This window comes from Tympanuchus pallidicinctus, unplaced genomic scaffold, assembly GCF_026119805.1.
Source record: "Tympanuchus pallidicinctus isolate F22 unplaced genomic scaffold, pur_lepc_1.0 scaffold1, whole genome shotgun sequence".
In the NCBI taxonomy this organism is placed as follows: domain Eukaryota; kingdom Metazoa; phylum Chordata; class Aves; order Galliformes; family Phasianidae; genus Tympanuchus; species Tympanuchus pallidicinctus.
In genome coordinates this window covers 31,578,533-31,604,681 of record NW_026294618.1, presented here as the reverse complement: position 1 = coordinate 31,604,681, position 26,149 = coordinate 31,578,533, and the positions used below count along the sequence as shown (strand labels likewise).

The following is a 26,149-nucleotide window of genomic DNA, read 5'->3' as shown; positions in this document are numbered from 1 at the left end:
GCACATGGACCCAACTTAAGTTCAAGTTTTGGTGTTCAGGGAGGGCTTGTTCAGCATCTGGGTGCTGCACAGCTACCATGCTCCAATTTTTGGCAGCACAGGTGAGCCCCTCAGGTGATGAAATGATAATGGCAGCCCCCAGTCTGGTCGTTTTACAAAGCTAAAGGCAGCTTCTGTTACTCAGAAGCCACTGTATAAATATGGACTGCGTATTAATTTGCTGTGAACATTACCAATGGGAAACGACAGCAGCTGCAGCTGAATGTTACCTCAAAGAACTTAAAAATGCACTTTGGACGGTGAAATATTTAATGTAAAATTCTTCTCCCAACGAAGTATTCAAGACCAGGCCACTCCAGAGGGCTATTTCTACTCTCATCTGGCTGTTGGAGAGTCAGGAGCTGGCTTAAGCTGTTTGTCTGAGATCTCCATACAACATGATAGAGTGGGAGCCCACCTGCACACATTCCTCAAGCCCTGGGACATTGGTGCTGCCAAGATTTCTGCCTTTCAATCAGAGGCAGAGCTTAAAGCAGCAAAACTTCTTGGCCCCTTCACTTAACCTGACCGAGGCAACTATCAAAACAAGAAATAATTGCATCAAAAATTAACTGCTATTAAAAAAAAAAAAAAAAATCAACTGAAAATTTCAGCTATTAAAGCCATAAAGAACAGTAGGAAGCTGGAAAATTAGAAGTGTTGTTTGGTTTCTTTTTCCTATGTTCAGACTCAGTTATCCCAATGGCTCCATACCTAATGAAGTGATATCTTTATTTTTCGTTCAGTGCAATAAATCAATACATGCTGGTAGATGTCACTGAAAAGCATGTCTTAAATCAAAAGAGCCACTTTGGAATAGAAAAAAAAAAAAGGATCCAGCCAAAAGACTGTGAAACATCAATACAAAAAACTACCATATGCCAAAAAAGCTCACTAGTGTAAACAAAAGTAAAAAAATACTTACATGGTATTGCAACGTCCAAGCATTTATTTCTCTGTCACATACTTACAACCAGCATACTTATCTGCAGAGCTGTGTCTTTAATAAATTTGTTTTCTATTAAAGATCACATCTTCCCCTGCTTCACTAGTGCCAGGCTCTGGCTCCAGCACTTCACCATTTCATGACCTTGCCCTGTGCCTAAATAAGGTGAACATATCTTGGATTAAGAGCATCAATTAATTTAAAATACAAATACCCAACTTTTACAGCTGCAAACCTTAGTTTTTCAACTCTCTTACCATAAATATGTAACAGCTCTGAGCTGACATGAAATTTCCTTTCCTTAATATTCCAGGGTGAAGACTCACACGAGATGTATGAGTAATTGGTAGCTCAACATTTCCCAGCTACATAATCGAAACTGTCAGTGGTTCCAAGGAGCTCGACTATATTGCTCTGCAAAGTCTGCAACAGCATTTCCAACAAATGGAGCATTTATTTACGGTACATGAACAAATCAAATCACCAAACCCACACGCAGTGCATGTATTTCACATACACTGATTTTCAAAATTTCACGTACAAAAGCTCACTCTCAAAAACCTGCAGAACGCTGCCCACTTGAAAATCAAGCACACACTTCGCAATTTGGAACTTATGAGTAATGATTCCAGAGGAAAAAAAATTATTAACAGCCTTTATACCTAATCTTATCTTCTGGTATAGTATGTTTCAATATATGTTTTCCCCAGACATGAAAATATTGTTAAAAATTCCAATTTCTAATGAAGAAAAAGGAATTGAAAGTCCAGAAAAGCGTCCACTTAATTCAGTAATTGTAAGCCTATTAAAAAACACTCTGTACCAAAATATTTCTGTGAAAAAGCTTGGCTGATGTGAAAGAATATCTAACAACAGCATAGATTTTGTCAATGTAGTCCTGCTCAAATTTTTATTATGATCTGTGAATATTTTTGTGCACATAATACACACAAAGTCTAGGGTATTACCAAAGCTAGTAAGCCAAGGGCAAAGCCAATTTTATATCATAGTTTCAACTGCATTTATTTATTCATTCAGCACCATTTTTGTTGTTCTTCATATGCTTGTCATCCAGAATTAATTTTATTTGACCTTTACAAGGCTAGCATTTTGACACTGCACCCTCCCCACTTTTTCTTATGAGCTCTCAATTTCACAAGCACTACTGAGTTCCTCATAAGCCAATTTTGTTTGACTCCCTTCTCAATTCCAGTAGTATTTTTTTCCAATAATATTAGCAAATTTTAAGTATTGAACTAATACTGATTTTCTCTTTTTTTTTTTTTCTTTTCACTGAAGCTGACACTACTTAGAAGTAATTGCATTGCACAAAAATAATAATAATAATAATCAGATTTCTGTGTTAGTTTCAGGATTTTCATGGTATCTGAAAACCAGGGAATCTGCTGAACCAGGCTGATCAAGCTCACGTTCTTTAGCATATTCTTAACTGGTGACTAAAGAATTCAAGCAGAAGCTTAATTTCATTTAGTAACATGTCATTTCGGTTATAGCATTACATTAAACCGGTCCGATTTCTGACAGATCCATTTCAGTTCTCAGAAACTTAAACACAAGAAATTATCTTTTAACTCATTTCCAAAAACATTTAATCCCCACATTTCCCTGCTGCATACTGCTAAAAACTACAGCTCATTCTTCATGAATGATTTCGAAGTCTGCCATTCATTAAGAGAGTAATGATTGAAAAGGTACAGTATTGCTTCTGTGAGAATAATTTAAGGATGAGAAATGTAGTTTGGTTTAGTTTATAAACTTTGAAAGCATTTTTACCCAAGATTTATAACTGCAAATGATTATTTTATACAAATCTAGATGTATACAGATATATTCAAAGGTACATATGTGTTGCAAAGGGTAGCTGCTCCCATCTGATTGCATTTTATTAATGTTTCTCATGTTGTAGCTCACTTCACACTAGACACTAGATAGCACTTTCAATGTAAAATTCTTAATTCCCTCTACAGTTCAAAGCTGATCTCCATATCATCATACATAAACGTGTTAATCTCACTAAATGCCTTCCTCACCTTATTCAAAATATTGAGAGTATTCAAAGTACAAAAATGCCCTTTGAAATAGCCCAATATTTGTAACAATTCGTAACAATTCTCTCATTGTTTTTATGGTCCAAATTAAAAACAAGTCAGTTTACCACAAAAAGTTTTCATTAGATCAATTTAAATATTTCCTCTGAAATAGGACCATATGATTGCACTCCTTCAAAACATGTTTTAGAAAGCTGCTCAGGTTTGTGCATAAATAGTACAATAATAAAAATAAGCAAGGTACATTCAAAACCAGGAAAAAAAATTAAGATGTTTAATTAAATAATGTGACAGTTTAACTTGATAATGTGGAGATCTGAAGGGCTCTTCAGAACATTGTCCCATAAATGATAAGCAATTAGGCTTCACTCAGATATCTTCCAGCAATCCCAAATATAAATGGATTCAAGCACTAAAACCCTACGGAAACGATTCAACTCAGAAAAGTAAGAGTAGAAGTCAGCTAAGGCTCATCCAGCAGCAGGGAACTGGTCTGGAGAGATATGCACCAGATAACAGATGAACACCCAGGCTGCAACACTGCACTTCTGATGTTAATTGTTCCCACACAAACACAGCACGGGCTTCCAAACTTTCCAAACCGAAGTTTAGCTTTCTCTAAATCAGCCAACAATATGCAAAACAGGAACCTAGGAGATAAAGTTTTCCAAATTTTTCTCAGATAACTGTTCCGTTTGTCCATTTTCTCAGGCCAATTCCAGATGCTGAGAAGGAATACATTGCCAAAAACCTGCAGAGAAATCTGATGCTGAGGACCATGCATCCCTTTGGGATATGAAGCTTACCAGATTTCCAAAATAAATATCTTTCTTCTCTCAAAAACAATAAATTATTCACTTAGCTTATGTTTTGCAAATATCTCAAACTATCATTGCTTAAATTTTAAAGACAAGTACATCAGGTGAATGTTTAAACAAAAATCTAATTGACCTGTCTGATTGCAACTAAACTTGACAGACCAAATGAGAGGTAATTTAAGTAGTGAGATATGTTAACACAATATGGAGCAAAACATCCAGGTCTCATATGGGCACTGCAGCTTTGCAAATTTACATAATAACTGGCAGGCACTTGCTTTTTGCAGTATGTTACAATTAGTTTCCCTTTCTCCTGTAAAATTCTAAATTAATTAGAAAAATTAGTTATATAAGAACAGACTGAAGCCACTACACTCGTGCCAATCCATTCCATTCAGGCCACTGGGTGCAGCAGTTAAATCAGATGGCTGATACAGGATTGATTTACTTATTTTTCTTAGAAGGAATCTCTGGCATCAGAGGATGATTTATAGTAGCTGATTTCTTCCTCATAGCTAGTATGACTGAAAGAACAAGAAGAAGTATGAGCTGCACAGCAACATATTTGTGTTTTCAGGAAGGATGAGGAAAGAACATCTACTAAACCATAAGGCAGTCAGCATAATCCCAAGTTCCTAGAAAGATAATGGAGCGAGGCACCCGACATGTTGTGCCTAAGAACATCAAGGACCATAAGCTATTTGGGAATGGCCAACACAAATTTAACACGGGCAAAGCTTGCCTGACTAACCTGAATGCTGGGAAGCACTGGGCTGTACCAGCAAGGTCAAAATCAGTCTGGTTTCAAGGACCTTGCTTTTAATGCTTGTCTTTCATAGTTTCACAAATTATATCCATTACATGGCTTGAATGTAATCCTTGGGGGTCAATGTATAACTTCTCCTTCAGTTTTCAGCTAATGACATTTTCCTCAGGTCTCACAGTCATTTCTGACATATATCTAAACTTCTTATGGATTTTCCTTACAAAACAAAAAAGATAGCAAAAAAAAAGTATACACCAAAGTCTTAAGTTACATTTCTGTGTATTGCAGAGTTTTTCTTGTTGGTTTCTTTTTTTTTGCTTTGAATGAACACTCTTGTGCTAGAAGAATCATAGCACATTACCTTCATTCATACTATATTAGTTCAAAAGAATAAAAGCCAAAAATAATTAGCATCAATGATTTCAGATTTAAAAAGAGTGAGCACAATGCATTCCTTGTGTTATTCCTCTGTACTGTACTAGGAACTCTGTAATATTCCATCATTACAAAATGTGCTTGTGAAAGAATATAAAAATAGGCAAACAAAATAAAGACCAAAACACTCAAGCTCAGAACACACAGTGCACAAAGTACATTCCCATTGTATTTACCCAGTCATTAGCTATCTGTTTGCATTGTATACGGGGAAGTGCAAAGTAAACTAGAAAGCTTGCTTGCGTAGTCACTGACATCAGTATTGTATGCTTATTAGGCACTGGACAGCCTTTTGCAAAAAGCTTTTATGATTTGAAACCTTTCTAAAATAACAGGCATGGATTAACTGTGAGAACTGAGACAGTTCCAGCCCCTGTTGTCCTGCTTTCCCTAATTAATGCTGCTTGGTGTGGCAGGCACAGGTACAGGTGTCGAGTGATAGAGGCAACAAATGCTCACATCTTCTGCTAAAATAATATTCTTGAATTTCAGTGTGTGACAATTTGATACCAAAAAACACAGAGCACAACATGATGCATTTTTTTGTTAGTAAAGAGCTACTATTTGCCTCCCACATCCATTCCCAAGGTATGCAGAAATGGAAGAAAAAGTGGCTATGGCTGTAAAGCCTAGATAAGTTAGTGATCTCATGATCATGCAGTTCATGCTGCATGGTGCAGATGAGAAAGTGGGGAAAAGGATTCAACCAGGCCAGAACAAACAGTAGCATGAACACAACTCATTTGGCCCTCAAAGAAACCATATAGGAATGATTCAATATTATCGTTAGCACAGAATGACAGACAGCAGACACGACACCGTAGCAGAACAGTTACACCAAACATTTTTGCAAGCCTTAGAAAAACAGTATGAAGGGAGCATGCTTGCACACATCTTCCGAAAATTAGCTTTCCTGTTATTTCTTATCTAAAAAATGTTCAGTCAATAAAAATCACCTACATGTGAAGCTAATGACTGTCATCATCTTCTGTGATCAAATGATACCAGCGGTTCAGCACCACTTACATAATTAATTCCAGCTTGAAATCTTGGGAAGAACAAGACTCTTCCATCCCCTTTCCTCACCCCACCCCAAAGGAAAAAGTAATCTTTACACAGTCAAAAAAATAAATCTTATTCCATCTTGGAAGCGCATTAAAACCATATTTATTCACTGCTTATTTTCAAACTTCAAAACTGCAGCCGTGTTTCTCCATCGTTTTTCCTTCCGATTTATGTATCCCTAAGGTTCCAGAATGCACACGTGTTGCCACTTCATTCAGGAGAGAAAAAAGGCATGTTGCAATAGGATTGCTTTTAGTCACAACAGCTGTAAAGGCAAAATTCTAACAACTTCGAAAACTCTTTACATAACCCACATTTCTCAACTGCTTTGCCTTTTTAATATGCTAAGAATTCTGGCAAAATAAAAAGTGAACACAGATTAGAAAATTTTGCAACTGTCTGGGGAAAGCAATGATGAATGCGTACAATGTTTCTAAGTGCTGGAGCTGCCCAGAACGTAGCAAGGAATTTGCCTGTATACCTTTGCATAATCTGTCAGTGTTATAAGGATTAAAGCTATTGCACAATATAGCCTTGTGCAAGCAAGTTTGTATGACTCCAGCACTTGAAGTGGATCTAAATGACAATTCTTAAAACAAGGGCCTTCCTTTTATCCCTCAAAAGATATCAAAGCTAGGGGGAAGATGGTCTTTGTTTTTTTGTCCAAAACAATGCCCAATTACACTGTATTCAAGTTAAATATTTGTAAGCTTAATGTCCCCTGGGACTCCATTTTCATCAGTGGATTTATACCGGAGGTGACTTTACTTCTGATACATAAAGGATTTGGGTTGGGTTTTTGTTTTGGTTTGTTGTTCTTGTTTCTTTAGGGGTTAATACTTGGAATGACTTCTCTTGGTCTGTCATTGCTGCTGGTAAAGATAAACTTTCCTTCACAGGAAGTACATGCTTCATATCATTCTGTATGGACAGATTACGCTTTCACTACATAAATTTAGAACAATCTGAAAAGGCCTCCCTCCTTTTGCTTGCGCTGAGTGTGAATGTAATGGAAACATATGCCTGCTTAACTCAGCTACCGCAGCTCCATAGCTTGTCACCAGCAAGACAATCTGCACAACCAATAAGCAATAAAGCAGCAGCCTTTCCTAATGCTATTCCTAAGCTTTTAGGGCTTTTCAGCTTTTCTTCCTGATTATTTCAGAGCTGCATTTTAAGTGCTTTCACTCTGCTGCTGCCTGAAATATGGTTCTCATTACAGTCCATGAGGAACAGAACAAACCTATACATTGGCCCTTTTGTCTGAGAATTTATTTCAGCCTTGTTTTGAAATGCTTCAATCACTGACAATATTTATATAGAGAGATACATATGTATATAAACTCATGCTCCACAAAATCTGTGCTATAAATACCCACCTGAGCCACTCAATAACTACTGCAGAACTAAGACCAGATTAAGACTTGCATTATGCAGACTGAAAATTAGCACTCATACCTCAGACTTTCTGAAGTGCCAAACAGCCATCAAGGCACATAGCACAGGAATACTAACCAAGGTCAGCACAAAGCTATTAGCACATAAATAGACAGGAATAAATTTTCAATACCACAAATATTTTTCAGGTCTGATAAAACCAAATTACTTCCATGGGTATAAGTGACCCTTGTCATGTTTTCCAGCAGTGCTCCAGTCTGATGAATTAGAGTAGGAGTAACAGCATGCAGAACTAAAGCCCACAGTAATGCAGTGGAACATTTGCAAGCTAGCAGACTTTCTTCTAGAACATGTTTTAAAATACCAGTGAAAAGGACTTACTTCTTTATGCTGAAAATGTTAATAATGATCCTTGTCTTTTTATGAGCAAATTAAAGCAGAGCTACCCAATTATGACACTGTACTGCCTATAAATCTCAACAGGAAACCAAACCACCATTTTATGTAACACTGTAAAAATGTTTTATTTAAGACATTCTGAAATTTTAACTACTTGGCAGCAGTCAGATGAGTAAACAGATTTTCTTTGGCAACGCATACTTGTACAGTTAGAAATACACTTCACTGTGATCTCAGCATCACTTACAAACACTGATGTGCACATTTCAATAGCAGTTTTTTCTTCCTCCTGTCATTCAGACAGCAGTGTGTACTACCACCACACACATCAGAAATTCACTTTTGCAGTATCAAGTTGCATGTCTGTAAATGTTTCAGGAGTTTTCACTGTACAGCTCTAGCATGCATCACTGCAATTCTCTATTGTATCTGCTCAAAAGCAGATACATATTATCTTCACAGAAATTTCTAGCAGTTGATATTACTACGCCATCTTGAGTTACCTAACTGTGGTGCTTGGAAGAAGCAATAATGAGGAATATCATCAACATGGGATTACAGTGGAGCTTTAATTATTCCTGCATTTGTTTTTGTTGGAATGTCTGAATATGCTCAATACAAAATATTTTATCAGTTTAACAGAAAAAGCATTATTATATTGCTCAACTTCATGACTTTGTCATGGCAGTTATTCCACTGCCTAACCAACACTTTGTGCATGGTACAGAATATTACATCTGCATCTTTTAACTAAATCAATTCCTGAACAAGCTATGTTTTTAACCACAGGAGGCCAACATTATGAGCTTACACAATCACAGAAGCCAGACAACTTTCTGTGAGTTACAACTGTACATCGCTGACATACGAAAACACTGAATTTAGTAAAAAGATGACTGAAGCATGGTTTATGCTAATTCTAAGCTCTTTTCTAGCAAGCCATCCCATCCATTAACAATGCTTGTTCTTGGACAAGTTCAGCTCACGGAAGGGGAAAAAAAAGAATCAAAGGAAAGGAAAAAAAAAATCATTCCAAATGTTAACTTTATTATATTTCAAAATTAAAATTAAAATAAAATAAAAATTAATTTTATTATATTTCAAAATAAATTATCCACATATTAATAGATTTATATATATAAATAGTGTAATGTACGTGCAAGTCAAGTATCAATTTCTTTCTCTAAAAAGTTGAATTTGACCATTTAATGTTGAAGCGATGAAACATATCACTGCTAACCATGAAAGCACTGCAATCTTGGAAAAAATAAAATAATCCCAAAGTTACAGCCCATATTAACAAAATCTTTTAAACACCAGCTTTAATTTCTCATTTCCATAGCAACTCAATTTGAAGATGTTCTCAAATCAATACATGGATAGATGAGCATAAAACCTTTTCAGTTACATGGTTACGCAGTGCTGCTAAAGAACTTCTGCATAAAAACCTGATCTCTCTTGCCTTCAAAAGTAGCTTGCTGATTATTTTAGTTAGTCTAGAACAGCTTCTTTGAGGAATTTTAAAATGCCTGTCCTTCCAAAGTGAACTAAATAGCTTGATGATCTCAATGGTTCAATTACTCTTCACCCAGGAAATTTCAGAACAGATTAATACCAGTTACTAATGTCACTGGCACTATGATGATTCTTTTTCTTTCAGCACTTTACTTTACTTTTGAAAAAGTATCATTGTGATTATGTACTTTCCCTCATTTCTTAAGCAGACGATCTATCAAGTATGAATGTTAGAAGGAAAATCTGGAAGATATTTCAATTACCTTTTACAATTAGCTTATAATTCTTCTTTCTCACTAATGAAACATTTGAAAGAGAAAGAAGCCTGCATTACTGTTAGAATAAGTCTTATGAAACATGAACAGTTTTGTAACTCAGGACATATATTGAAGTGATCAAATACAGACTTCTTGGAATGATAAAATATACACAACAGATATAGAATACTTTTTTTTTTTAAAAAAAAAGGTCCTTTTTAAGGAAAGCTATCTAGGAGAATGAATGAAAAAAGATAAATACATATAACTACATAGTCATACAAATGACATTTAAGATTAAAGGTTAAAAAAAATAAAATGACCTTTTTTGATCCTCTGCAACAGAGCCACCACAACTGTGGCTTATTTTCCTGAGGAGTGTGCAATGCATTTTCCTGAGGCCTGTAAATGCATTGCCTTGTACAACTTCCAGTAAGGCAAGACACAAAATAATTTGCATTTGTGAAGTACTAATGGACAGTGAATATCTCACTTTCTACGTATAATTCAAAAATGAGATTCCTTCTTTACTGTAGCTTTTACCTTTTGATGTGGCATGGGTACAATTTTGAAATGAATCACTGTGCCCTAAAACGTAGCAATATGTTAAGACACAATTATCTTAAGCTGGATTAGTCAAAGTTACAATTTTAATAGCTGAATGCTAAATGACTTCGGTTACCTCTCCTCATATGCAATAAGCTCTGATTATTCTTATTATATAAAGTACAAAGCCATAGAAGATTCTGAAAACCATGCTGAAAAAAACAAAAACAATGAAACCAGAGGAAGAACATAAAATTGGATGTCTCCTTTCTAGAAGACCTTGAAACATTTGTTTTTTAAAGTATATTGATTTTATTCACAATACTGTAATTAGAGTACATTCTTGGCATTTTCTTTGCCCAAAGCCATTGTACTTTTCAGGGATTTATTTATTGTTGGTTATTCATTGGCATGCAGCACAACTGGTGAACCAAGGAAGGTGCAGAAAAGCAAACCACTGTAGTTTCTGCTGTAAAGACCTCTAGCTTTCCATGCCATACATGTGCAGTCATTTAAAGAAAGAAATTAACAGAGGTGACAACTGCTGCCAACCATCCCGAGGCACTAACTTATAAAATATTTAATACAAAAGAAAAGTATTCAAATTGAAATCATAGTTCCACTGACTTCACCAGCAGGGCTTAGGCTTTCAACCTTGGTGAATTTGAGCCAAGTCTGTAGTGCCAGAGGCACAGAGAGGAGGAAGAGGATGCAGTGTCCAGGTAATGGCTCTGAAAGCTCAGCAATTTGCATTTCCTACCACCTCACTGCCTAGGAGTGTTTCTGAATGTTTTGAATGTCTAGTAAAGAGCTATATTTTATCCAAATTCCTTTCTCTTCAGCAATTCCCTTAATATAGAATTGTCATTTCTTTTAAAAGAAAGGAGAAATTGTAGTTTTTCACCAAATGATGGGAGAGAGGGAAATGCCCCCTGCTTCTGACTCCTGTTCAAGTCAATACGTACACTCAGACACCAAAGGGACTGCACAGTCATTTGTTCATACTTAGTGCTTCTTCAAAAAGCAGTCACTGATCAGAACTCCACAAAAGGCTCTCCACTCAGTGAGTGTGCTCATTCACAGTGAGCACAGTATTATTTGCAAGCTCACATACCTCAGGAACAATTCCAGATGCATGCATCCACTTTTCCAAACTCAGATCTTCCATATAGAAGGAAAATACGTGTTTGGCTCTTTACAGAGCAACTTTTCCAGTTTCAAACTATTTCACACTGTGCATTTTATAAAATATGCATTTAAATATTTGGTACCTACTTTCCTTCCTGACTCAGTCGTGTCTAACACCCATCAATTTTTGTTCATTGTGAGAAATGTGCAAGCAGAACAATCCATGCTGTATGTGCCTGCAACCTTATTTTGTGCTTATATGTCCCCTATTAAGCACTGTAACAGTAACAAACACTGCTTACAATAAAGCTGCCTTACAAGATCCTAATTCCATAGCAAACAGCACAACTACAAGAAGCATCACAGGCACCACCTAGACATAGCACGTCAATCACGCTTACCTCTGGGATAGTAACTCACATTCATTTGTTCATGCTGGTATTACACTGAGTATATAATGGATATCTTGCAGGCTGTCTACAGGATAGCTACAAATAAGGTGACAGGAACAGAGGTGTATGCAGGTCTATTTCCCAGTGATGCTATTGTCATGCAACTGAAATTGGTTAATTTGTTTCTTTCGGGAACTAATTGTTGGCTTACATTTGCTATTCAGGAATTTTTAATTGCTTTTATTGCTTTTTAATTGCTACATCCCTACACAATGGTGATGAATGCATGCCTGCACTCAGAAACCCTACTGGACTAAAAAGACATTCCATATGTTCTTTCTCCAGGCTTATTTAAGCTTCTATATGAAAATTAAACCCTGTCACCACTTATCCTACAATCATACATCCCTACTTGAGACTTGAAGCTGGGGGAATATCTGCGCACTAACTTGAGCAGTGGCTGGATAGTGTTACACAAGGATGAAGCTGAAGCTGCCAGTCTAGGTTTTAAAGATAGTATTGCAGCTTCTGCTTTTCCCTCTACATTAAAGACATTAAAGCTAGCAAGAGTATAAAATTGACAGCACTTTAGAAAGGTACCAAAGTGCCAAAGAGCTCAAGAAGATCTTTTTACACCTTTCCTATTAATATATTCAGTATAGAACTGAAATTTACATGGTGGAAGGAAGGGATGCCATTCAGAGGGACCTCAACAGGCTGGAAAGGTGGGCCCAGTGAGGTTCAACCTGATGAGGTTCAACACGGCAAAGTGCAGAGTTTTGCACTTGGGCTGGAGGAATCCCAGGTATCCATACAGACTGGAAGGAGCGGTCCTTGAGAGCAGCCCTGCAGAGAAGGGCCTGGGAGTCTTGATAGATGAAAAACTTAACATGAGCCAGCAGTGTGCCCTTGTGGCTCAGAAGGCACATGGTATCCTGGGCTCCATCAAAAGAGGGGTGGCCAGAAGGGACAGGAAGGTGATTGTCCCCCTCTACTCTGCTCTTGTGAGGCCCCATTTGGAGTACTGCGTCCAAGTCTGGAGCCCCCAGTATAAAAAAGACAGGGAGCTGTTGGAGAGGGTTCAGAGGAGAGCCACGAAGATGATCAGGGGACTGGAGCACCTCCCCTATGAAGACAGGCTGAGGGAGCTGGGCTTGTTCAGCCTGGAGAAAAGAAGGCTGCAGGGTGACCTCACTGCAGCCTTTCAGTACCTAAAGGGAGCCTACAAACAGGAGGGGAGTCAACTCTTTGAAAGGGTAGATAACTGCAGGACAAGGGGAAATGGTTTTAAGTTGAGGGGGGGGAGATTCGGGTTGGATGTCAGGGGGAAGTTCTTTACAGAGAGAGTGGTGAGGTACTGGAACAGGCTGCCCAGAGAGGTTGTGGATGCCCCATCCCTGGAAGTGTTCAAGGCCAGATTGGATGGAGCTCTGGGCAGCCAGGTCTGGTATTAAATGGGGAGGTTGGTGGCCCTGCATGTGGCAGGGGGTTGGAGATTCATGATCCTTGAGGTCCCTTCCAACTTTGGCCATTCTGTGATCCTGCGATTATGTGAAATAATTTGATCTTGTGAGCATACATAAAACGCCAATAATTACATGCTGTTTTAAAGGCCTTTTGTGTATTAATTACAGTAGACCCCTACGAACAGGAAAAAAAAAAAAAAAAAAAAACAATATTGCTTATATATAGTATTTTTAAACCTTTAATGAGTCATTAACATGGAAGTACAGATTTTTCTTCATTTTGTTGAACATTTTTCCTCTCAATCCTGCATGGATTTTTGTATGCCACAGACCACTCTACTTCAGTTGTGCTACCCTGAGCTATGACCATTGCTGTAAACTCATCACTATCTAGTTAGGTCATTTCTAATGACCGTATGAATGGTCAATGAATGGAAAGTACAAAACAGTGCACTTATGAATCAACCCTCAATAACCCCAAACCTACCCATTACAATCCCATACACACTCATTAAAGTATATAAACACAGAATATCCCACATTGGAAGAGAACCACAAAGATCACCAAGGTTCCACAAATGACCATCCAAAAATCAGAATCTATTCCTGAGAGCATTATGCAAACACTCCAGCAGCATGGGGCTGTGTCCACTGCCCTGGGGAGCCTGTTCCAGGGCCTGACCATCCTCTGGTCAAGAACCTTTTCCTAATGCCCAACCTGACTCACCCTGACACAGCTCTATGCTGTTCCCTGAGGTCCTGCTGTTGCCCCGAGAGAGCAGAAATCAGTACCTGCCCCTCTGTTCACCTCACGAGGAGTTGTAGGCCAAAATGAGGTCTCCTCTCAAACACTAAAATGACCAAACTCCACATTATTCTCCACCATGTCTTACCAGGGTGCCTTAGTACTGATGCTGCAATAACCTGTGGCTGATAAAGAATTTTAGCATCCACAAAAGTGTTTTGAGAGCTGATGACGAAGGGAAGAGACTTCAAGCACCCAAGAAGACTCTTATAGCTATCAACACAATGGCAAATGGAAGAATATTCATTATTGTGCTGTTTCTGCAGACTGCTAGGTATGGCATTATAAACTGCTGTTAAGAGCAATTCATAACTCATTCTTAAGAAAAGATAATGCCAAATACAATAATACAAGATATACATAGCATTGTTAGCTTTTTAAGCAGAGAAGTTAAATACCCTCTAAGTTATTAATTACTTCGCAAATCTGCCTTAATCATACAATTGTTTTGGTTGGAAGGGACCTTAAAGTTCATCTTCTTTCACCTCTCCTGTTGTGGGCAGGACTGCCACCCACCAAATCAGGTTGCCCAGGGCAACATCCAACCTGGCCTTGAACGCATCCAGGCATGGGACATCCACAGGTTCTCTGGGTCGCCTGTTCCAGTACCTCACCACTTCCTGAGTAAAGAACTTCAGCCTAACATCCTACCTAAATTTCTCCTCTTCTAGTTCGAAGTCATTCCCCTTTCCAATCGCTATTAGACTATGTAAACAGTCCTTCCCCCTCCTGCTTATAAGCTCCCTCAAAGTACTGGAAGGCTGCAAAGAGGTCTCTCTGGAGCCTTCTCCAAGCTAACCAAGCCCAACTCACTCAACCTGGACACCCTCAATTCCCTCCATTAAGAATCTTGCCACAGATTGTCTTTATCAGACTAGAGTCACAGTTTCAAAGCACTGTAAAGTCCATTAAAAGACACAGATTTTCTTTTTATTAATTTGAATTAAGCAATGAATCAGCAGTTTGACATAGTATAATATAAAGGTCTGCTCAGTAATAGCTTTAACATTTATCTAAAAATACTATAGAAGGTCTCATGGCTTTGATGTGCTCCTAAAACATCATTAGTTATGTTTACATACTAGTTAAAAAGGCTGATGTAACTGAACTCTAATACACTATTAGAGGGAAAAAAATGGAAAAAGTACCACCACATCACAGAGGAGAAAACACAAGATATGCAGTCATGGAAGGTTTTTTTCCCTCCTCACTGCTTGGAGGGAAACCCCCTCATTATAATCACTCTGTGGGTTATCTGAAGTGTATGGTTAGTATCACAACATGGTTCTAATCAAAGCAGTTTGAATTAAATTTGTTTTTTTGCAAGTGCAAACTGTACCTTAGAGTACGTATTTCCCTTGAGAAGTAGTGTCTAACAGCTAGAGAGTGACATGCAAACTGGGGTTAGTGCACAGCAAAGAGAATTTTAATTCTGCCTCAGTGGCCAGATTTGGGGCTCTTTTCAATGTTAGCATATGGAAGGCCAAACACATTGTTCAAATATATAAATCACAATGAGTGAACACAGATCCATCAGCAAGACAATCCTGGAGTTCAGCCTCAGGCATATGAATGATTGCATGCCAAATTAAATATCAGATCATGGGAAAAGTGCCCTCAATAAAAACACTAAGAGAATACTTAACATTATACATTCTATTGATTAAGGTGAATCCAACACTTGATCAGTAGCCAAAACCAAACCTTCCATTTGCCTGAACTACTACTCCTGATGTATTATAGCACTATATATCGTCCTGGGGTAAACGCCTTGTGCCTGTCCAATAATTTGTGTGAGGACTGAACAAGTATGCAGCTCCACTCTTGCATAGATATGCAATGCAGGAAAACCAGCTCATACAGAAGACTATCAAATAGGTTTCTGCTCCATCTGGAAGAAATGCTGCCCCCTGCCTAACAGACAGCACAGATGAAAGCAGGACAGCAGCAGTGATGTGACAGGAGGCTGTTGAGCATCAGTAACAAAAGCTCAACAAATTTCATGCTATTCAAAAACAAATAAAAAATAAATAACTCTACAGCATGCATTCAAGATAAAACTAAATTGTAAAATCATTCTTCTCAGTTTAATGCTTTCCTAAAAACTGACAGGTCTTGTTGGGTAATGCACACCATGACTGTTTGCCAGGAGAGACGGGCTGTCTAAATTAGCACATGTCTGTCATCCTCAGCCACTGTGTCATTCAGTGAACATTGATCACATATCAACAAAGCCATTTCCTCCCTGGAGAGTACCTTCATTTAAAAGTACAAGGATAGTAACAGTTTCTCCGGATTTCCTGCAAAATGCTATAAAGCTCAAACATCTCGAAAGCTTAGAAAATGATGTTACTACTGTTATTTGCAGAAAAGTAAAAGCATCAGTGAAAAAGATGAGATTTAAATAAGCTATTAAAACGGTCCCAATATGTTCAGCTATTTTAGTGCTAAGAACTGATTTAATAAGATTTTTCTATGATCTCTTCCACAATACAAATTCAAATGTAACTGCTAAGTCCAAACTCAGCCATTTTGTCTCTCTTCCAGAATTACAAGCTACTAACTGCATGACTTAATTGATATTTACTGCTGAATCCCATACTGCAGCACACTTTATTATACCGTGGCAATACTGAATCAAAACGGTTATAAGAGTTCATATGGCACACGGTGCTGGACTAGAGAAAAGAAAATGACAGAATTATCCTGACTTCTAAAATTGTATCTCACCTGGAAGCCATAGAACGTCAAGGATGTACACCTAATATCACTAACAGATCAATATTTACCTGAAATTACTTTCACCTGCAAAATACAATGGGCACATTAATAAATTTGATTATTTTGTAAGAATTGGTTGCACTCATACAGCAATGTTTGATCTTGGAGTGGAAAGAAGAGCAGTAGAGCAGAACACTTATGGGAGAGATGTGAAGCCGGTGTGTGAGCTCCACAAAGGCAGATTTATTCACAAGCACTGGGAAAAATCATTCAAAGCTCTACTGGTAGCTTTGCTCCCTCGCTTACTCAGTACTTGTAACGAGGCAGATCTTATTGCCTTTCAGTGCCTATGGAAACTGCCAAGCCTATTCTTGCCTCCATTTCTCTAGACAAAAAAAAAGGAACTGCTTTAACCTCCATCAGCAGGATATTCACAGTGTGTGGGAAAAGCTTGGTCCAAACCACAGCTTTTAGACAGCATGAACCCAAAACCACCTGGTTAGTAATGCACACTTTTACAGGATGGGAATCATTGTCCAAATGACTGTGAATGAGATTCAGGCTTGGGTTACTCATTTGCAGTAAGTGCGTGGGGAATGGTGGAGTCGCTTTGTGCTGCCTCATGCAGTAAATTAGGCTGTCCCCTAAAAACAAGAGGAGTGCATACAAATAAGAACAACACCAACATCTTTTAAAACGTGTCCAGTCTTGCAGAGATCTTTTCATGAAATGTTCTACGGAAGTTTAAGGAGCTTCAAGTCAAATTGCAGATTAATAAGGTATTTGATTTTTACTGTGCTTAAAAACTGAACTACTTGGACATACCTACCCTGCATTTACAATTATAATGACCATGTTTGGAGGTGGATTTTATAAAAATGCACCCCACTATTTAAGCACTTTATTTTGCATGTTATTTGAGAATTTGGGATTTGTTTATGTTTAAGGATTTGAGTGTTTCACAAAATACAAATAGATTACTGTGTCTGCAGTTCACTATTTGGCTACATTCAATTAATTATACCACTACTTTCTGTACTGAATTTATTCCCGCTTAGAAAAACAAAACACTCCCTTGTAGACTTAGCAGACAACAAATGTCATTAACACTTTTTCTGCTTGTGTTTTAGAAGAAAATCACTTATTTTCTATATTATCAAAATCTGCTGAAGACATACAAAACATTCCAAGAATTCAGTCTTGCATAACAACAATTGCTTCTAGTTCACAATGCAACATAAGCAGGGGGCTCACTGAACTGCCTATATTCATAAACACAATGAGCAATGAGGTCGTACACCTGCCACATACACTTTTCACTCAAGACACTGAATAAGAACTTTAATATGGGAACTGTCATAAAAACAAGCTCAATGTCTTACTAAGAAAAAATATTAGTTTTCCAATATTATGGATCATTTCTATATGTTCTGATTTTCTTTTCCATCAAGTCACTGCTCTTCTTCTATTGCATTATAAAGTATTTTCTTCTCATCTTCAATTTACTTACGTGTGTTTATTCCAGCTTTTCTTTATGTTTTATGCCAATATTTCCTAGATCACACTCCTCATGACAGAAATTGATGTTTTAACCTATAAAACCAGGCTTTTATAGCTTGTGATTTCTGATGCACAGACTAAAAGCATGGAAGTGGCAAATAAAATTTAATAGGATACAACTGAAATACTGACATAGTGTTTTATTTGCTTTCTTACTGCCTATTGTGACTATGGCAAAGCAAGGTTAAAAACATAAATTATTAAATCTGAAATTATATGTATGCAAGCTGAATGACCACATTCCTGTACCTACATGTTTCAGTGTGCTGTCTTCTTAAGCCTCCATGTTATATTTAGTCCAGGACCTCTTCATTTAGCTAACTCTGTCAAATGGCCCTCAACAGCAAAAAAGCCTGCACATTATGAAAGCTGTCCAGGCTGGCTTGTCCTGAGTCATCTTTGAAGTCTACTTGGAAAACAGAGTTTGAGTCGTCTTCTATTATATCGCAGAATGAATAGAGAATTCTTCCAAATCCTTCACTTCCACAATTAAGTAGTGCTAACATTTTGTACCTCAAGCTTTTCCAAATTCTTAAGACTTACCCATTCCACTATATCCCAATGATCAGTTCGGTAGGTAATTTGTTTTAATACGTATCATGAAAATGAAATAATTTAAATACAAATGAATTTCAATCACACCAGAAAAATCGCTTTCAACACAGACAGACTTTAAGAGAGGTTTACAACCTGTTCATTAAAACTAGATTTTAAGTGGCACCAGTTCAAGATTCAATGCTATTTATCATAATTACAAAATAAACCCCCACAGACCACCTCAAGTTATTAATTAGCTCCAACTGCAGTACGTAAATCCCTAATGCAGACATAAATGCGTGATTTGAAACTCGAATTTGGCCTCTCAAATATTTTTGGAGTACTGAATTGCAATCATTTATTCTAAGAACCAAAAAGAGCCATGGAAAGCTGTTATCGCTTCACCGAGAAAAACTAGTTCAGCTTCAGCTTATGAGAAGAATGAAGTAATGGAACTGTTTAGAATACGGGTTTAGATATTACAAAGGCATACCATGCAACGGTATTCAGTTCAAAGAATCTGAAAGTACAATTTGGGATGGTGATTTTTTCTTTTGCTCTGAAGCTGCTACATCTTTGAAAGGCATTCCTGGACATATCAACTTCTCTTTTTTACTGAAGTACTTCTCACAAAAATAGCTCACCTAATAGTTTCTCCTAGTGTTACACAGTAGCGGGAAATTACCCCACTTACTACAGATTAAGCCTTATTTTGCAGAGGCAGAAGGAAATCAAAAGCACCACCAATCCAAACAGAGAAAGATTACTATATCCAATTTTACATACAGAACTGAACAACTGAAAAAATAAGATCATGTAATTCAATCCTCTGATACGTGTTATTTCATTGAATTTGCTGGGACCATGCCCCTGATTAATGTCAATCTTTGTAAGACAAACCATGGTACAACTTGGAGAAGCCTTGATGCCTTCTGGAAGAGCTCCAGAGGAGCGAGCTCTGTTCTCCTGTAATCAGATGCCCAAGGTCAGAGTAGCTGCCAGGCAAAAAGGAAAGAAGCCACACTACTAAAACTGAAACCCACAATTAAACCAGAATCTCCTCTGTTCTTACAGGACTGAATACTTTCCCTTTCATATTTGTGCAAGTCTCCTACAAAATAAAACACATTGCGCCATCTTGTTATTCTATAGAGAGCAATGAGCCATCTTTGTTATCCACACACACACCAAAAATGTAATTTTTTAATGTGATGTACACAACCATTTTCCTAAACGAAATTTCAAAAACCTTAAATCACTCTTAATTTAGTATTTTCCTTTTTTTTCAGTAAATTAAATAATGTCTATAAAGAATGGGGGATAAACCACAAAGAATCACATGTCACAGACTTTCTGTGATTGCAAGATCAATGACAGATGGTTTCTGCTAATTTCCTATGTTTATTTTTAGTCCTAAAAGAAAACAGTAACTACCACTATTGTAACCATAACACAATCTTCCCACATCTAGTCCCATTGAAAGCAGGAATCAACTATGCATTGGACGAACAAGTCCTAAAAACAAGGAAATAAAAAAATCAAGCCATTATTCAGCACGCATGCCATAAACCTTACCCAGCACAAACATCTCCTACACCACCAATAAATTTCTCTGGCAATTTTAACTCTGTTCTCCCCAGCTTTCCAATTTCTAAATACATTCTCTGACAAATTGCTATCACTTCTCAGAACAGTAGTAGTACAGCTCTTCCAAAAGAGTTTCAATAAAGAAGGACAAGAAGAAAGGTGACTTGAACAAAAAAGAACATCACACACTGCATTATGTCAATTCAGTGCTGATTAAGTTCTGCAGTGAAGCAGCTTATATTTACCCAAGTGCATCAGAAATTAAGCAGAATAGTCTCTAGTGTTCAAAATAGTGTGCACATTCTATCATACACAGAAGCTACATAAAAACAGCAAAAAGCAACAACTGCAAGTTGTACCAGTGCCAAATCAGAATTCAATTCAAAACAAATGCTACTTTTTTTTAGATTGACACGACATCTTTCTCAAAAATGTATCATTCAAAAGGCTTTTAAGTAAATATTCTTCAGATTGTCATGACATTTTCAACCACATCCACATTTCAAACACTCTCTTCTAACATGTCATGAACAACTAGAAATAAATGCCTGAGATTTCATACTAAAATGGCACCTGTTGTTAGAGAAGGGAATTAAATGCAAGCGTTCCCTAAAAACAGAATCCTCGCATTCTCTGACAATTCTGAAATGTTGCATAGAGCACAATAAGATTTAAGGCCTTCGGTGTTAACGTTGCTCTGTAATATGTTACATCCCAAAGTGAAAGACAAATTTGGAGTAAAACAAAGAGATGACGACAACATCTTAAAGAAAAGACCACTTTTGTATTAGTTTTAGATGAGCCTTTCAGTAACATCTTACAGTTGAAATCAAAACCTTTATTAACTTCATCCCTCTTTCAAGTGATGGTGATCAGTTACAGCAGGTTTACTACTTTGGGTTTGGATTTCTCCCCGATACACTGCATGCTCAGCAGAACTCTCCATTTGTAAGGACCTCAACTTTTTACAAGAGATCAATACAGCTGATCTCAAAAGCAATCTTGAATAAAAAACCATTTTCAAGAAAAAGCAATTTAAATTGGAACACAGGCGGCAGCTACAAATACAGAGATCTGACAACAGGATTATCAACTATTGCAAGAATGAAAGCTTTCTAACATCAAGGATCATTTTTTCCTGCAAGTGAGTTGAATTTCTCTTGTACAATTGTTTGTTTCATAGTCTTCTATTAAGCCTCCATTTCCTTCTGACAGTATATCCACTATCTTTATTTTGTCAGTAAGGCAGCAATGATGAGGAAAAAGTGGGACTGCAACCTGCCACTGTAAGGCAGTTTCTATCACAGACACACTATAGAAAGACAGCAGTGAATTAAGAGCATGGATGTCCTTTTAGCTTGCCTGGGCCATACTGAGTAAAGAGGAATTGCCCTGGACTGACAAAGGTCGCTCCAAAAGTATTTATTTCCATGGAAACTACAAAGAGCACAACACCACTATTTGACAGAGCAAAGTCTCAGCTCCAAAATAAGATAGTCTCCAAGACAACACAGTCACCACCATTAGCTCTGCGCTTTTGCCAGTGATGAACAAGAGCTGCATGCAACAGTAATAAAAATTTTGCACCTGCAGTGGTGACTTGCTGTCATTGTCAGCACTGCCGCAAGCACCACCCACAGCCTTACTGTGCTCCTATCCACTGCTTGGTCTCCACCAGTGTTCAGCAAGAATCAGTGAGTGTCAATGGGTGCCATTTATTTCTGAATAGAGGAATTCAATTTGCTCCATATACACTTCTGTAGGACAATATTGTTTCAGACTGCCCCACTGCTGCCATTTGTGACACAGCAACAAAATGTGACAGCATACTGGTGGGAAGCATCAACTTGTACTGCCATACCACCAATATCTACCTCTGACACTGTGGGCCAATATAATAAAACAGGAGACATTACTTTTGGAGTAGCCTTCATAAAATACATAATATAGTTCATTTATACAAATAACAAAACTTTTTTTTTTTTTTTAATTAAAAAAAGAAAGCAACAGAACTACAAAACTAGTGGGAGATGTGACTCTGTTTTTGCAAAACCAATGCATCAGTTTTGTTCTGATGTCAGTAGCAGCAATTTTTACTGAGTTCTCAGTGTTCATCAGAGTTTATTGATGAAATTTTGCTCTTCCTGTGCTTCATCCCCGAAAACACTTATTCACAAATGTGTGTATTGCCAAAAAGCGATGACATGAATAAGGTATGACTGAGAATTGAGGAATATTTTTCTTTGCAAAGACAGGACTTATAAAAGTGAAAAGACATGGTCAAATTTTTGAGTTGAATACCTGATTGCAACTCTGTACACTCCATTTGAGAATTCCCAAGTATTTATGTTAAATGAAAATGGAGTTGCAAGTACACCAAAAAAAGGATGAATTCTTATTGCAATCTTGAAACCTGTACTCAAATTCCTTTATCAGAATGGAAAGCAGGGCTGCACATTTTTTGCTGTTCACAGGAGTGCGCTTAGCCAATGAATTAAAACACATCCAATTATTTGCTACAGCTTGAGCTGGCACTGCACTGCGTTCTCCTTTTGCCCTGGTTTCAGCTCAGACTGCATTAATAGAGTACCAGTTGGCTGTTGGTGAGCAGTGTGTGCGCTGCTGGGGCTGGGCTGAGCCATTCAGCCAGGCAGAGTCAGAGTGGCAGTGGAGCAGATGGTATGGGGCAGGGGCTGGGCCAAAGTGCCAGCTGTGACAGGCTGCACGTGGGCCACAGGTTGGAGATGCCTGAATTAGAGCTTAACCCAATTTCAGAAACATTCAGAAGGCTTCCTGATTGTTTTAATTAGAGAAACACCTTTCATTGAGCCTCACCTAAAGCTCTGGAATGGTAGACATTTAGAAACTGAAGCATTACAAGTTAATTAAAATAAAATGATTACAAGATCAGCAAAAATGAAAAGGCAAACTAACACAGCAGGTACTCGCATTACTCTGACATAAATCCTCTTCTGTCATTTTAACATGCCCAAAGGCTGCAAAGCCAGTAGCTGGCTTACATCTCGCATTTCCTCCAGCAGCCAACTCCTCCAGTTGACTCTCATCCAGAGGTGCAGACAAATATTCCTGGCTCCCAGGTCACTTAACCTAATCCCAGCTTGTCCAGCCCAATGTTGGTTGGTGAAAGTCACTGACATGCTACCACTGGGCACACTCAGCCCTTTTCACTCAGCCTTCCCCGATTCCTGATGCTGGCTTGTCCTCTCACAGCCCACAGAGACGGCCCGATCAGAGCTCCATCTCCAAGGATGGACTACCGTGGCTCCCTTGCCTGGGCTGTGACTGGGCTTCTTGGTATGTGTAAGTGGAAACCAGTGCTTTGTCATGCAACCTAACATAACCCACTTCTGCATCCACTCACAAGGGAGCCTTTCACTCTTCGAAAACAACCCATTTATCTCATTTTATTTTTTAATGGGGAAGCAAACGCTGGGTTTACATTACTTTATAGTACAAGTTAATAATGTAATGATCATTTCTACACACAATGTTGGAGCCGACATCTCAGTCGTCCTTTCTCCAAGGCTCCTCCAACAACACTCCAATTGTGTCCCTTAAGGCATTTTAGTGCCCTTACTGCTGAACTCTTCTGAAAGATTTTACACATAATATAATCAACAGGTAGTATTAACAGTACCTGTATTGAGTGTATCTTATTATCTTTTATTCATTTCAAAATATCCATAGAGCACACACAAAAACTTCAATACTGAGGGCAAAGTTACAGTACATGCAGTTTTAACTACAGTGATTCGTCCCATTCTTAGCTTTATGTGTTTAAGAAATCAGTGAATAACTATTTAATGCAATAATACACCCCCTTTAAATATTCTGCATTTGACAGAGAACTCGGTTAATATGCTCTCCAAACACTGATTTTAATCCCTCAAACACCAAAAAGGAAACTATTCAATATAATTTTGTCCCATAACTCATGAGTGAAAGCTATCATTGCCATTCATAATCATTTCCTTGAAGTCTACATCATCATAAAATATTTATGACAGTTAACTGTTTTGAAATAATCTATGTACTTTTATTCACCTTATTTCAATGATGAGAGACCTCACAGCAAGGATGGAATAACAATATGGAAACTAACCATCCAATTCAACTGAACACAATTGATTGAAGTCTTATTACTTCCATATGCAAGAGGAAAGCAAAGCCAACTGCACTCCTCCATTTTTGGCATTCTCAGTATGCATCGCATCCAGAAAAAAATGAATTTCACTTTTCATTTTTATTTATACTGCAAACTGGTATCAGACACACTCACTTTACTTGACTATTTAGGAAATGCATCTAACTACATTTTAAAAAGCAAGGTCTTTATTATGCCTAAAGTGATACTCCTCTTGAAAAAGCCGTTGTGTTTTGTAAATTTTATCCTAGTCTCTTTTTCAATATAGATTTTCTTAACAGTTATCAAAAATTGTGGACAGGATATTAAAATCTTCAAGAATGGGTACAAAGAGTAATGATAACAGAGTTGTATGACAGATTCAAGTCAGCCAATTTGTATAAAAGAAACTCGCTACAGATAAACTCAATATAAAGTTATATTTCTACTTATTCTGAAGTAGTATGTGTGATAAATTAACTAATATTTCTCAAGAAGAAAATCTTCACTTTCTAGAAAACATGAATGTAAGATTATTAGTTACTATCATTAAAATAATATACGCTTTCAGTATGGACCAAAAGAAACAGCAATGTATTAAGGATTTAGAACTTCATTTTCTAAGAAAGTCATAGTTGTCAAGATATGTCCGTTGCATGAAAAACAACCCTAGGTGGATCAATTATGTGAGTATCTCTCTTAGTGGAGAACTGAGGAGATAAAATACTCATTTTGTAGTTCCAGCAGTACATTGACTATCCCAGGCAATTAATCTTCCAGTAATATTTAGTTTTCATCTCAACTTCTTTTTCCTCTCCCACACACATGCTTTCCTCTTCTATTCTACTAAGTTATGAGATTTCTGCCTGAATTAAAATGATTTTCTCCAGAACTGTTGATAATAACACATAAGACACTAAAAAACATGCTCCATTGATTTTGTTTCATATCAATGTAAGAGAAATCACCACTTTCAAGACTCATGGTTGGCATTGCTTTATGACTCTACTAGTCCTGTTTTAACCAGCAAGGTCACCTATAAAAGGGAGATGGAACAGTGGTCAAATACTAACTATTTTGAAAGATTATAAATATTTAATTGCTCTTGGAAAGAAAATTTTCATAGAAGAAGAAAAGTGAATTACCTTCACAGTAATGTTAAAATTAATAAAATTACTCTTTAAAAAAAAAATTGTTTCACATATCGTAAGAAATTTAAATTTTCTGACACCTGTTACATTTTGAGACCAATTAACTCGAGTCTTTTCTGTGAAAGGGGAAAAGGGAAAGAAAAAAAAGCTAATTCCTAAGCTTCAACTACTGTCCATATGGATTATTATTTGTGTGAACTTTAGAATCACCTTTCTCTCTAATCACTGTGATTTTACTCCTCTGAGAACAGAGTAATCAGAAAATAGTAATCTAACAGCGATGGACACAATTCGTTTAGGTTTTTCTAGAAACCTGTATCACTGACACACACGGGAAGGAAATTTAGTTAATGGGAAAACCTACACGAAATTTCAGATATATAACATGGTAGAAAACTCAAAACG

At 37.3% G+C, this 26,149-nt stretch overlaps 1 protein-coding gene across 4 annotated transcripts in view; it reads right to left on the bottom strand.

Annotated features, from left to right (window-relative positions):
- BCKDHB (branched chain keto acid dehydrogenase E1 subunit beta) overlaps positions 1-26,149 on the bottom strand; it is a 104,065-nt gene that overhangs the window by 22,211 nt on the left and 55,705 nt on the right. The window lies entirely within an intron of this gene.